We start from the raw sequence: 13445 nt of genomic DNA on the forward strand, positions 1-13445 counted from the left end.
CTGGATCTGCACCTTAACTGCTGTAAGCTGCAGGGCTATGGCCCGGGTGCAGGAAGGTGGGATTAGAAAGGGCACCTGTGTGTCCTCGGGCTGGCATGGACAAGATGGGCCAAATGGCTTCCTTCTGTGTTGTAACTTTTCTATGGTTCTATGTCCCAGCTCATGTGACACTGTCACATCAAGGGATGTGTCTAAGTAGTTTTTACCTTTCTTTATTCCCCAGGGAGATTTTTGCATTCTTTCACATGCATGTGCGAAAGAGCGCAGGCTCCGGCCCTCCCTCTTCCCCACCACCCACACAGGTAGCGCCTATACCGGCTGTGCGTCACACTGGATGGGCCAATCGAGGCCCGCCCACGTAAAATGGCAGCGCGGAGCCGATCGCGGGCGAGGATCGGCCCTGCGCCCGCTCCCGACCAGCCCGCCCGACAGGGAGAACATTCTCCCCAACATGAAGTATAAATTGCACTAATTGTATTGCATTCTGTTTTATTGCATTGTGTTTACGTGCGGGTTTAAACAGACTAATTCAATTTCCACGTAACACTTTTAGAGCACTGTGGTTTTAAGTTAAGTCAGCGAATCAAACAGAAAATTCTGAAGAGATCAGGTAAAAGACAGGTTAACATCTCAGCAGTTTCCTGCAACATAAGCCTGTATTTTTTTCTTTCTGATGCTGAGGAACCTGTTGTGTTTCTAGGATTTTCTTTTTATACTTCGTGATGTCCTAGATGTGTTATATCTATTTATATAACATGTATACAAAAGCCTAATTGCTGGACATTAGTGATCACAATCTTCATGAATGTCACGGGTGTTTTTGTCGTAACTGCCATTAGTTACAGAGTAGCAAATAAATATCAACAATTACGCAGCAACTTTTTTTTAACTGGAAGGTTGGAGGTCAGGATTATGCAACTGCACTGAATCATGTTATGTTTAATCTTGTTAACCCTTTAGCAACTGTTCAATTATTTTCCGCAGCATCACAATTGAGAAAAGCCTGAAAATAATGCAGTGTTTTTTTTAAACATAAGTTACTTTGTTTGCAAGTTATCTGCTCTGAAGACTTGGTCCTTGCTGGGTATTGTTCATTAAAAGTAGCAACGCAGGTTTATGAGGCCATAAAAAAAAACAAAGCACTCAGGTTCATTTCGAGAACTGAAAAGCAAAGAAGTTGCTAAACTTGTATAGAACCTTGGTTAGACCACACTTGGTGCACATTTCTGGTTTCCGTGTTGGTGCAGGAGCAGGTCCAAAAAAATTTACAAGGAGGATACCATACCAGATTATAACCATCAGGAAAGACTGAACAGGATGGACCTCTTATCTAAAAAAGAAAAGGCCGAGGGATGACCTGAATGCAGTTGTTAAAGTTCTGAAGTGATTTGCTAAGGTAGAAGGAGATAAAATATCTTTGCTTGTGGGGCAATCAAAAACTAGGAATCAAAAACATAAGATAATCACTAATAAATCACAGAATCACAGGATCTCACAGTGCAGAAGAGGCCTTTCGACCCATCGAGTCTGCATCGACATGTGAGAAACACTTGACCTACCTGCCTAATCCTATTTTCCAGCATTTGGCCCATAGCCTTGAATGTTATGACGTGCCAAGTGCTCATCCAGGTACTTTTTAAAGGATGTGAGGCAACCCACCTCCACCACCCTCCCAGGCAGTGCATTCCAGACTGTCACCACCCTCTGGGTAAAAAAGTTTTTCCTCACATCCCCCTGAACCTCCTGCCCCTCACTTTGAACTTGTGTCCCCTCATGACCTACCCTTCAACTAAGGGGAACAGCTGCTCCCTATCTACCCTGTCCATGCCCCTCATAATCTTGTACACCTCAATCGGGTCACTCCTCAGTCTTCTCTGCTCCAACGAAAACAACCCAAGTCTATCCAACCTCTCTTCATAAGTTAAATGTTTCATCCCAGGCAACATCCTGGTGAATCTCCTCTGCACCCCCTCCAGCGCAATCACATCCTTCCTATAATGTGGTGACCAGAATTGCACACAGTACTCCAGCTGTGGCCTCACTAAGGTCCTGTACAACTCCAACATGACCTCCCTACTTTTGTAATCTATGCCTTGATTGATAAAGGTAAGTATCCCATATGCCTTTTTCACCACCCCACTAACATGCCCCTCCGCCTCAGAGATCTATGGACACACACGCCAAGGTCCCTTTGTTCCTCAGAACTTCCTAGTGTCATGCCGTTCATTGAATACTTCTTTGTCAAATTATTCCTACAAAGTGTATCACCGCACACTTTTCAGGGTTAAATTCCATCTGCCACTTATCTGTCCATTTGACCATCTCATCTATATCTCCCTGTAGCCCAAGACACTCAACCTCACTGTTAACCACCCAGCCAATCTTTGTGTCATCCGCAAACTTACTAATCCTACCGGCCCCCCCCCCCAATAGTCATCTATGTCGTTTATATAAATGACGAATAATAGGGGACCAAGCACAGATCCCTGTGGTACTCCACTGGACACTGGCTTCCAGTCACCAAAGCAGCTCTCTGTTATCACCCTCTGCCTCCTACAACTAAGCCAATTTTGAATCCACCTTATCAAATTACCCTGTATCCCATGTGCATTTGCCTTCTTTATAAGTCTCCCATGTGGGACCTTGTCAAAGGCTATACTGAAATCCATATAAACTACATCAACTGCACTACCCTCATCTACACACCTAGTCAGCTCCTCAAAAAATTCAATCAAATTTGTTAGGCATGACCTCCCTCTGACAAAGCCATGCTGACTATCCCTTATCAAACCTTGCCTCTTCAAGTGGAGATAGATTCTATCCTTCAGAATTGTTTTCCAATAGTTTCCCTATCACTGACGTGAGACTCACTGGCCTGTAGTTCCCTAGCTTATCTCTACAACCCTTCTTAAATAGCGGAACCACATTAGCTGTTCTCCAGTCCTCTGGCACCTTCCCCCGTGGCCAGAGAGAAATTAAAAATTTGGGTCAGAGCCCCTGCGATCTCCTCCTTTGCCTCCCTCAGCAGTCTGGGACACAAATCATCCGGACCTGGAGATTTGTCCACTTTTAAGCCTGCCAATACCTTGTCACTCCCTATATCAATTTGCTTAAGAACCTCGCAGTCTCTCTCCCCGAGTTCAATACCTTCATCCTCATTCTCTTGGGTGAAGATGGATGTGAAGTATTCATTCAACACTTTAGCGATGTCACCTGGCTCCACCCATAGATTGCCCCCTTGGTCCCTTAAGGGCCCTAACATATATTGCGCAAGAAACTTCTTTACACAGGCTAGAATGTGAAACTTGCTACCACATGGAGCAGTTGAGGCAAATAATATAGATAAAACCATGAAGGAAAAAGGGATAGAAGAATATGATGATAGGGTTAGAGCAAGAGTGGTGAGAGGAGGCTTGTACGCATATTAAAACCGGCACGGAGCCATGTGTAAATTTTATGTACAGTTGCCCTTTGCTCAAGTGGTCACATCGCAGTTTGGGTTTGACAGTAAATGGGGGTTATCAAGTTTAAAGCGGGAATATCACAAGTGAGCCTAATCCTATCCTTACAACAATAACTTACATTTATATAGCTTCGTTAATGTGGTAAAAGTCACAAGGTCCTTCATGGGCGCTTAAATCAGCCTAACATTGATAATTGAACCAAAGAAGTAGGTGTTAAGGATAGGTGACCAAATGCTTTGTCAAAGAGGTAGACCTTAAGCAACATCTTGAAGGAGGAGAAAGAGGCAAAGAGGAGAGAATTCTGGAGCTTAGGGCCTAGGCAGCTGAAAGCACATCCACCAGTGGTGGAGCATCCAAATACATGGATAACTAACAGGGTCACTGGAAAGTGACCAGCAGTGGAAAACTTAGGGTTCAAACTCCCTGACCTCCGTGGTGCAAGTACAATACACAAAGTCACTAAGCCACTGGACAACAGTACTGCCAATTTTTTGAAGCTGCCACTCATTTGTAGTGTACCAGATTGGAGTGTAATTGACTCCTTTGTAAATCGTGAAATTAGGCCTCCTTTAATTTTCAAATTAGAGATGAGCAAAGATCATATGCACAGTCCCTGGAACTTTCACTTTCTGCAGTTTATTTTGGGAATAGGATAAACTTTGTTCACTGCTTATTTTAATTCATACAAACAGTGAGTATTGTGTTCAATAAATAACCAATTTTGTACAACACTGAATTCACTGTCAGTAAACTTTTCTTTTTATGCAAAGGCTTGCTAATTATAGTGGGGCACTCTCCAAAGTGGTGATCCGTTCACTCTGCTGCTGTCTTTATGTGGGTCACTTGATTAAGTGAACATGCATAACAGACTGTACGGAAAGTGACTGTGTACATTGGCTGTAAACCAGGTAGCACTGGGGCAGCGTAGTTTTCCCTTGATCAGAACTTAAAGGCTAAAAATAATTGGTTTCACAAGAATGAACATGCTGGTTCCAGATTGTCAATTTATGGACTATATTTTACAAAACATTGAATTACAATACATAGTAATAATATGTATTAAATATCTGAAAATGCCAGCCCTAATCGCTTCTCATGGAATGTCCAGGATCTCCATGTACCTGCTGCAAGAACCAATGATTTTGCAGAAAAATATCTCAGAATTGTTGCAGCATAGAAGGGGGCCATTCAGCCTATCATGTCTGCTTCAACCTTCTGAATAAGCGATGCACCTAGTGCCATCCCCCTGCCTTCTCTCTGTATCCCTGTACGTTCTTCCTTTCCAAATAATAATCCAATTCCCTCTTGCATGCCTCCATTGAAAATGCCTCCACCACACACTCAGGCAGTGCATTCTGGATCTTAACCGCTTGCTGTGTGAGCAATGTCCCATTGCTTCTTCTGCCAAGTATGTTAAATCTGTGCCCTCTCGTTCTCGATCCTTCCATTAGCGGGAACAGTTTTCCCGATCTGCTCTGTTCAACCCCCTCATCTAAAGGGGCTGTGCAGCTTTGGAACATACCTCAGTGTGAAGTACACTGAAGAAACTGAACTTTTAAATATTTAAAAATGCTTTAATTACTGTTAAGGATCATGCTTTTGCTACTGAAACTGTTTTTTAAAAATGTTTCATGTAACAAATGCAATCATAAAACTGTTTGAGCTTCTAATGCTCAATTATGCAGCACATTGAGAACTGTTGAATCTTAGAAAAAGATAATTTATTTTAAAGACTGTAATCTTAATAAATTTATGTACTTTATTTTGGTCTGGCAATGCTACTGCAGTTTTCAAATGAATTTTGAAACTAGAACCAGGTGTTCAAGTTAAACCGTGACAGTAAGATAAATGGAGAATTTGGTAACCGCACTTCTAAAGTTACTCTTGCATAAGAACATAAGAAATAGGAGCAGGAGTAGGCCATTTGGCCCCTCGAGCCTGCTCGGCCATTCAATAAGATCATTGCTGCACTTCTACATCAACTGCCCCTTCCTGCCTTATCCCCATTTCCCTTGATTCCCTTAGTGCCCAAAAATCTATCTGAAGCACTTCAAGATTGTTCCTGCGAGATCTGATAAGATGCAACAATAAAAACGCAAGTTCATTCTCTTTTAAACCTGTTGAAAGGCAAACTATAGACTGATCTCAGGAAGCTTTTGAAACAAAGCATTCGCTCAGACTGCCAGGTAGGTTAGTGGAGCTGAAAAGCTTGCCATGATGCAATGAGACTGTTGAACCATGTGAATAGGCCAGTGTACCTTTTTCCAGGTGGCCCCCCTTGTCGATATGTATTTATCTTATGATCATGTAACCAGAGAAAATAATTAAGGAATGTGTTTCATCATATCATTTAGGATGCTGGCATGATCCTGTGAATGTCTGAGTCGAGGTGCAGCAGATCAAAGATGTAGTGAGACTGGCTCTCCCCCCCCTCACCCAACCCCCCATCACCAATGAAGCAAGTCCTGAGCGCTATGATAAAAGACGATCCTAAGATGTACATTGAACTTTAGGTTGATGAAATATCACCTACACGTTTGAGTTCCAGCTTTCCTGGAATACTACCACGGATACCTACGATTATAGTGAGGTAAATCAGTCGTTTTCATATTGTCCTTTTGCTTTGAATATGTGTTTTGTCAGAGATATGTAATCTGTCAGCACACAGAAACTGAAAATGTTTTGGTTTTCAATTTAGAGTATAAACAGAAATATTGTGAGTGCCCTTTCAAGCTGTTCTTAGCTAGCTTATTGGATGGGCTGCATAGAGGTAATGGTAAAGTGTACCTTTTCTTTGTGAGGTTGGGAGGAGTAGGAGTAGGGGAGGTGGTGGTGTAGTGGTAATGTCACAGGACTAATAACCTAGAGGCCCAGGTTAATTCACTGGTGGTAAGAGTTCAAATCCACCATGGCAATTCAATTAAAAAACTGTGGAATTGAATGCTTGTCTCAATAATGGTGACCATGAAACTATCACCAATTGTTGTAAAAACCTATCTGGTTCACTAATATCCTTTAGGGAAGAAAATCTGCCTTACCTGGTCTGGGCTACATGTGACTCCAGGTCCAATGTTGGTTGACTTCTGACTGCCCTCTGAAAATGACCTAGCAAGCCGCTCAGTTCAAGGGCAGTCAGGCCTTGCCAGTGATGCCCACATCCCATGAAAATAATTTAAAAAGTGGAAGAAGGAAAAACCAGCCAATTGCAGATTCTTATAATGGTTTGCAATTGGTCACCTTTGACCGGCTGCATACTTCATACAAATGTGGTCTCTGGCAGATGGAGGCAATCTTGTACCAAGACCCCTGTGCTCACTGACCTACATTATTTCCTGATCCCCCTGCACCTTGATTTTAAAATGATGTTCCTTCTGTTCAATTCCAGTCATGGCCTTGCCCTTCCCAATCTCTGTGTAATGTCCTTCAGTCCCACTGGGAACTTTGTGTTCCTCAACTTCTAGGCTAATTGTGCATCTCCCATTTCCTTTGCCCTCCTGACCCCACTTCTCACAGTTGGTGGCTGTGCCTTCAGCTGTCTAGGCCCCAAACTCTGGAATTCCATCCAACAACCTCTCTTCATTTCTTTCGTCATCAAGACCTACCTTTTCGGCCAAACCTTTGAACACCTGATCAAGTGTCTCCTCCTTTGGCTTGGCGTCAATTTGCTTGTCTGATTACACTCTTGTGAAGTGCCTGGCGATGTTTTGCTCTGTACCAGTGGGAATCTAGAACAACAAGAGGCTAATGGCACTTTCCTATTTTTCTTTTTTCTTATACCTTGGTGATTTAATTTGAAGTTCGACAGGTCTTTGTGGTTTTTGTGGAGGATTTGAACTTGAAGCCATGGCTGGAGCTTTCCTCCCCATCCTGCCGATGTGAATGGAGATTTCAATGGCTCGCTGGCCCCGTCTTGGGGGGAATGTGCCCTGGGGGGGTTCTGGAAAATTCCGGCCAATGTTTTGGGAGTCTTACTGAAGAGTTATGCAATATCTTGATTATTCTTTGGAGAAAATGGATTCATTTCTTACAGCATAGTGTTACATGATGCCAAATGTTATGTGAATAACTGCACTCTTATCAAATATAGTTATATTCTGATTGACAGTGAACCTAAATATTTTTTTCTCAGTTGTACTCCTCTCATTGTGCATTCAGCATGTTTATAGTTTAATTTTATTGCTGATATTCTTGAGTTTAACTGTCGAGTATAGATTAAGTTAAGCTGAAGATATTCAGCTGCGTACTTTGGAGATACGTTGCCGTAGCAACTCCTCTCTGTCTGCTGACTGAAACTTGTCTAGCTTCCTGAAGATCATTATCAGGTCTCGTTGGATTGGAGTTGGCTACCATGATGATTCATATAACAAAAGGGAAATGAAATACAATTGAGCTGCTGGCTGGATCGAGTCTATATTTAACCACAAGAGACACTAACAGCCCTGTTTACTGTTTATCGGGGGGAATATGGGCTGTAAGGGCTATATGAGAGAGAAGGCCAAAGTCTATCTTTGGCTATATCGGTTGTTTTATTTTCTTATTCCTTTGAAATTGGTTATGAAATACTAAGTATGTACACGTAATGCTTAGATTTCATAAGACCTACACAAGATAAAAGTCTTGCAACATAAGAAAATAAGAAATTGGAGGAGTAGGCCATTCAAACCTTTGCGCCTGCTCCACCATGGGTACACTACTACTTGACCTTGTAGATTTTAATACATTATTTTTTGGTCTTCTCCCTCAGACACTTTCTTCCCTGCTCTTGTAAGCTTGCTGACCGAAGTGGAGACATAGCGGTCATTTGAACCTTTGGCCCTGCTCCGTCATTTAGTTAGATTATAATTTATTGATACTTCAACTCCATTTACCTGCCTTAGCTTCATATTCGTTGGTACTCTTACCTAACAACAATCTACACTCTCATTTTTGGAAGCTCCAATAGTCCCACCACCTGCACCCTTTTGGAAAAGGATTCAGGAAACCCGCTCCCAGGCTTGGCCAGAACTGCTTTCCATCTGGCCGCATGGAGGCACATGAGAGTTGCCCTGGCATGTTGTTCTCTGATATTTTACTCACTGTTCCCACCCTCACCACCATACCCATGAACCCTCCCCAAAAATAAATCATCCGGCCTTTACTTTGTGAATTGTCTTCAAGCATTTACAGTTGAAGAACTGTAAGTCAAACTTACCAATTCACCATTTTGCAGTGTGCTATCATATTGTATCCCATCCTGACAATAGCTTCACACTACAGCAAAAAATATTACAATGATTTTAGGATTCAGAATGATGGTTACATGGAATGTAAAAACACAATCAGAAGTTTGCACAGGAGCTCCCCTACCAGCTAGGTGGATGAAGACACTGAGTAGTAATGATTTAGACATAAGCAGAAAGACTCACCAGTATCTATTGGGTTGGAGCAGTAATTACAGTTCTACAACAAAAATAAAAATACTGGAAAAAATCAGCAGGTCTGACAGCATCTGCTGAGAGGAACACAGTCAACGTTTCGAGTCCATATGACTCTTCAATATATCATTCCCAGAATCTACTTTTACTTAATCCTCACAGAGGTTTCACAAAACACACTGGTTAAACTAGATCAATCCATCAAAGATGCAACAAAAGAAATCCTCCACCTTCCACCGCATATAACGGGTGGAGTTCTACAATTAGTTTCAGTGCCCTTGGACTAGGATGAGGGAAAAACAAGGCTCTCCTTCTTTTCAAGTGTTTATTCCCTTGTCATTCCTTTCTTCCCTGTCTTGCTCCACAGATCTAAGATGGTGGATGATTGACCTTCTCCCAGGCCGCTACCGATGCCTCTTTGAATAAGCCGGCGAGGAGTTGCATGAGAATACATGTCTGGTTCCACCACCACCTCCCGCAGCCACCCACTCCCACTCACTAGTCCCTCTCCCTCCTGTGTAGGCTAGCCTGATCTCTGTTCTGCACTTGCCCACAGTTATCTGAGAGAGATCAGTTGCTCAGATGAAGGGGGGACTGACCTACAGAGCACCTGTCCATTGGCGGTCATTAGCCTTGATAGAATATAGCACAGCAGCGGGGTATTTGGTCCGTCTGTACTGACTTGACCATTTTCCTCCCTTCTGTCCTTTGTACAAGGCATTAAAAGTTACAAGGTACATTTCCATGGGGTGGAGGGGAGGTGAGGCGGGGGTATGGTGTGTGGGGTGGTGGGGGGGGTAGCGTGGAAGGGGGCTGTGTTTGCTCTGATATGCCTTGAGAAAACAACTACTTACATTTATAAAGCACTTGTAACTTCAGAAAATTGTCCCAAGGTGCTTCACAGCATTATTCAAGCGTGAGCGTCAGCAATAAGTATTGGTGGGCTGTTTGGCTGGGGAGGCATCAAAATTTCACATCCCCATATTTGCCCTCACAGTAGGCATTGCTGAAAAGTAATAGACTTTTGGCCTTTTTCTTCCCTTCTCCCCCCCACGCTCCCTACCCCCCACCCCAACCCCCTCCCCCCACCTTCGCTTTATTCCCACTTCGGGTCACTTACAACTATTTTAGCCTCCTGCGCTGAGGCTGGGGCAGGATTTTTCCAGCCTCGATGAGACAGGACTGGAGGTGGGGCAGTAGAAAAAATGGCCACCGAGGAGCAAGGCCAGAACTCTCACTCCATTTCTCCCCTCTGCCCTTTCCCCAAGGGTGAGAGAGGGAGCAGGCGTTGGAACATGCCTCCTGCTCCTGTCACTGAGGTAACATCGCTGTGGACTCATTAAGAGCTCATCCCTGGTGAGTTGTTGAAAACATTTTTAGCTAGTTTTTCAGATGTTAGCAGCTGTCTGGGATCAGACCAGCTGAATGAAGGTGAGGACTGGGTCAGCTGTAAGTTTATGTGAGGGGATGCAGTTTGAAGTGGCACTGAGAAGAGGCTGAGCGTGGCAGGGGGAGGGTTGGAGGGTCCTGTTGCACTCTATGGAAATTCACCAATTTTAAAGTTTTGATTCTCCAGCCTGCCCTGTCCTGGGTTCCAGACCTCCCGCTGCCTTCCGAAATGCGGGAAATGTCAACTTTTGCCCTAAAACATTAACGTGCAAACTCCGGCCAAGGCGATGGCTGTTGAGCTGAATCACAATGTGGGCCACTTTTAGACTGATCTGCCTCTATTGTTTGATCATTAGATGGCAGACTCATCCTCAGGCAATTGACATCCCAACTTGGTCGACATAGCAGCCGCCTTCTGTTTTGCGTCGGGCAACGGTTTGTGGCCTGAAATCGAACCCGCCTCTCGATTTCCTGCCTCCAGGGGGAAAATCTGGCCCCAGAAGATAAACCTGAAATCAAAACCTTCATTTCTTTTTCTCTAAATTCTTTGGGCGGAGCAGGTGCTGCTGACAATTACTGCCTATCCTGCTGTCAGAATTAACCACCTTCTCAGGAGGCGTTTGAGTGGTTTGCCATTTCAGAGGCGGTCAAAAGCCACAAGGAGACCAGACTGGGTGGTTTCCTCCACCTAAAGGGCCTTAATGAATCAGTTGGGTCTTTTATTGACAACCGACAGCTTCGTGTCACTTTTACTGATGCCAGCCTTTTATTTACAAATTCTGTAAACTGAATTCAAAGTGCCACAGTGTGATTTGCCAAACTCATGAATTATTCATTGAGGTTTCTGGATTACTAATCCGTTAATGTGACCGCTATGCCGCTGTAATGCTCTGTACGACACTGTCATCCATTAGGATGTGCTTCAAGTAATTACATTAATCTCTTTCGCAAGGTATACTTTTCACTCTATTTGACATAAAGCTCTTTTGCTTGCTCTGATGCAGAATCCTTAAGTTGATAGCTCGGTTTGAAGATATGGCAAGGGCTAGCTTCAGCACTGTGTGCAATTTCTATAAAAATATGATCATTCTGGGCATTCTTATTGCGCGTGCGTTCAAAATTGTCTCTTGTGCTCCTTTGTTTAATGTAACATGCTTGATGATGCAGTCGTTTGTGGGATTTATTTTCAATTTTCATAACCCTACTGTAAAGGTGAAAGCCTATACCACTGCAGCTCAAAATATAAGGAAAGAACACTGGATAAAGGAAGGAGCAACGGTTGGATGAAGCCAAGCTTTAGGGTTGTAGAAACATGTTATTTGTGGTAGGAAGGGAAATCAGGAAGGTGAACAATTGCACAGTTAGGTCATAGAATCATACAGCACAGAAAGAGGCCATTCAGCCCATCATGCATTATCCAAGCCATGCTTTCCCCTTTAGTCCTGCAATTTTATTAGGAACATATGAATTAGAAGCAGGAGTAGGCCGTTCAGCCCTTCGAGTCTGCTCTGCCATTCAATAAGATCATGCCTGATCTGCCTGTGGTCTCAACTCCACTTTCCTGTCAGCTCACCCCCCCACCACACCCCACCTCAAATAACCCTTGACCCCCCCCCCCCCATTGTCTATCAAAAGTCTGTCTGACTCTGTCTGGAATAAAATCAAAGATGCAGCTCTCTGGGAAAGAGAATTCCGAATAGTAACAACTATCTGAGAGAAAAAAATTCTCCTCATCTTAGTCTTAAAAGGGAGACCTCTTATTCTTAAATTGTGCCCCTTCTAGTCTCCTGCACAAGAGGAAACATCCTCCCAGTATCCACCCTATCAAGTTCCCTCGGGAGTGTAGATATTTCAATAAGATCACCTCTCCTTCTAAACTCCAGTGGACATAGGCCCAACCTGTTCTACCTTTCTTCATAGGATAAGCCCTTCATCCCAGGAATGGCTCAAGTGAACCTTCTCTGAACTGCTTCTAAGGCAATTCTTTTTCAAATAAGGTGACCAAAACTGTACACATTATTCTTGATGTGGTTTCACCAAGGCCCTGCACAGCTACAGTAAAGCTTCTCTTCTCTTATATTCCATTCCCCTTGCAATAAACACCAAAGTTTAATTTGCTTTCCTTATCATTTGCTCTACCTGCACACTAACTTTCTGTGATTCATGTATTAGGACATCCAGATCCCTCTGTTCCATCGAGTTCTGCAATCTCTCAATTTAAATAGTGTACTGCTTTTCTATTCTTCACGCCAAAGTGGACAAGCTCATCCCACATTATACTCCATTAAATTCCTTTTCAAGTATTTATTCATAATGTTTGAGGGAGAATGACATTGAGTTAGAGATTATTGATAATGAGATGGAGTTTGTCCATAATCACCCATTAATATTTTTCTGTACTATATTTAATTTTTTGCTTCATCTGCATCATTGAAACTTATTACGTTCAAGTATGATTAGGTTAAGGGAATAACACTGCATGTGGTTGATTGCATACAGGGTGTATTTTTCATATCATTCAGGAAATAAAATTTACCACAAGCTTGCCAGCCTCTCAAAAATGCTGCCATTTTGTCAGGGTTTCTTTTCTTTTTATGCATTACTCTTTCCCCACCTCGCCTCATGCTTCATTCCTTTTTCTGGTTGTTTTCTCCAAATTGCTCCTCTTCCAAAAGTATTGAAACTTCGATAGAGGCTGTTGCAAAAGAGCCAGCCACCACCAAGCCATTCCTCATATGTCTATGGTGAAAAGAAAACTGGGCATGTGGGAGCGACGCTCCCTCTCCATTGCGGGTAAGAAGCTAGTCATCAGGTGTGAGGCACTCTCGTTGTTGCTGTACGTGGCGCAGGTCTGGCCCATTCCAGACACCTGTGTGATGGCGATCACCTGAGCCATCTTTCGCTTTATTTGGAGGTTGAAAATGGATCGTGTCCGCAGGGATGCGATGTACAAGCCTCTAGATAAAGGGGGGAAAACCGTGCCCAACATTGCCCTCATACTGATGGCCACCTTTGTGTGTGGCTGCATCAAGCTGTGCGTAGACCCTCGGTGCGCAAACACCAAGTGTCACTACATACTGAGGTTCTACCTGTCCCCGATGTTATGAAGGATGGGTCTGGCCACACTGACGCGGAACGCTACAAGTAGTTGGACCGTGCCGTACCACCTGTCCCTCGT

General features: G+C 43.5%; 1 long non-coding RNA gene across 15 annotated transcripts in view; it reads left to right on the forward strand.

Annotated features, from left to right (window-relative positions):
• Nucleotides 1-13445, forward strand: part of LOC121277946 — a 620247-nt gene that overhangs the window by 453748 nt on the left and 153054 nt on the right. For all 15 annotated transcript variants that reach the window (XR_005943011.1, XR_005943014.1, XR_005943018.1 and 12 more), the window contains one exon: nt 5819-6054. This is a non-coding gene — a long non-coding RNA (uncharacterized LOC121277946). The remainder of the gene's footprint in view (nt 1-5818; nt 6055-13445) is intronic.

Source organism: Carcharodon carcharias, chromosome 5 (genome assembly GCF_017639515.1).
Source record: "Carcharodon carcharias isolate sCarCar2 chromosome 5, sCarCar2.pri, whole genome shotgun sequence".
Classification (NCBI taxonomy): Eukaryota; Metazoa; Chordata; class Chondrichthyes; order Lamniformes; family Lamnidae; genus Carcharodon; species Carcharodon carcharias.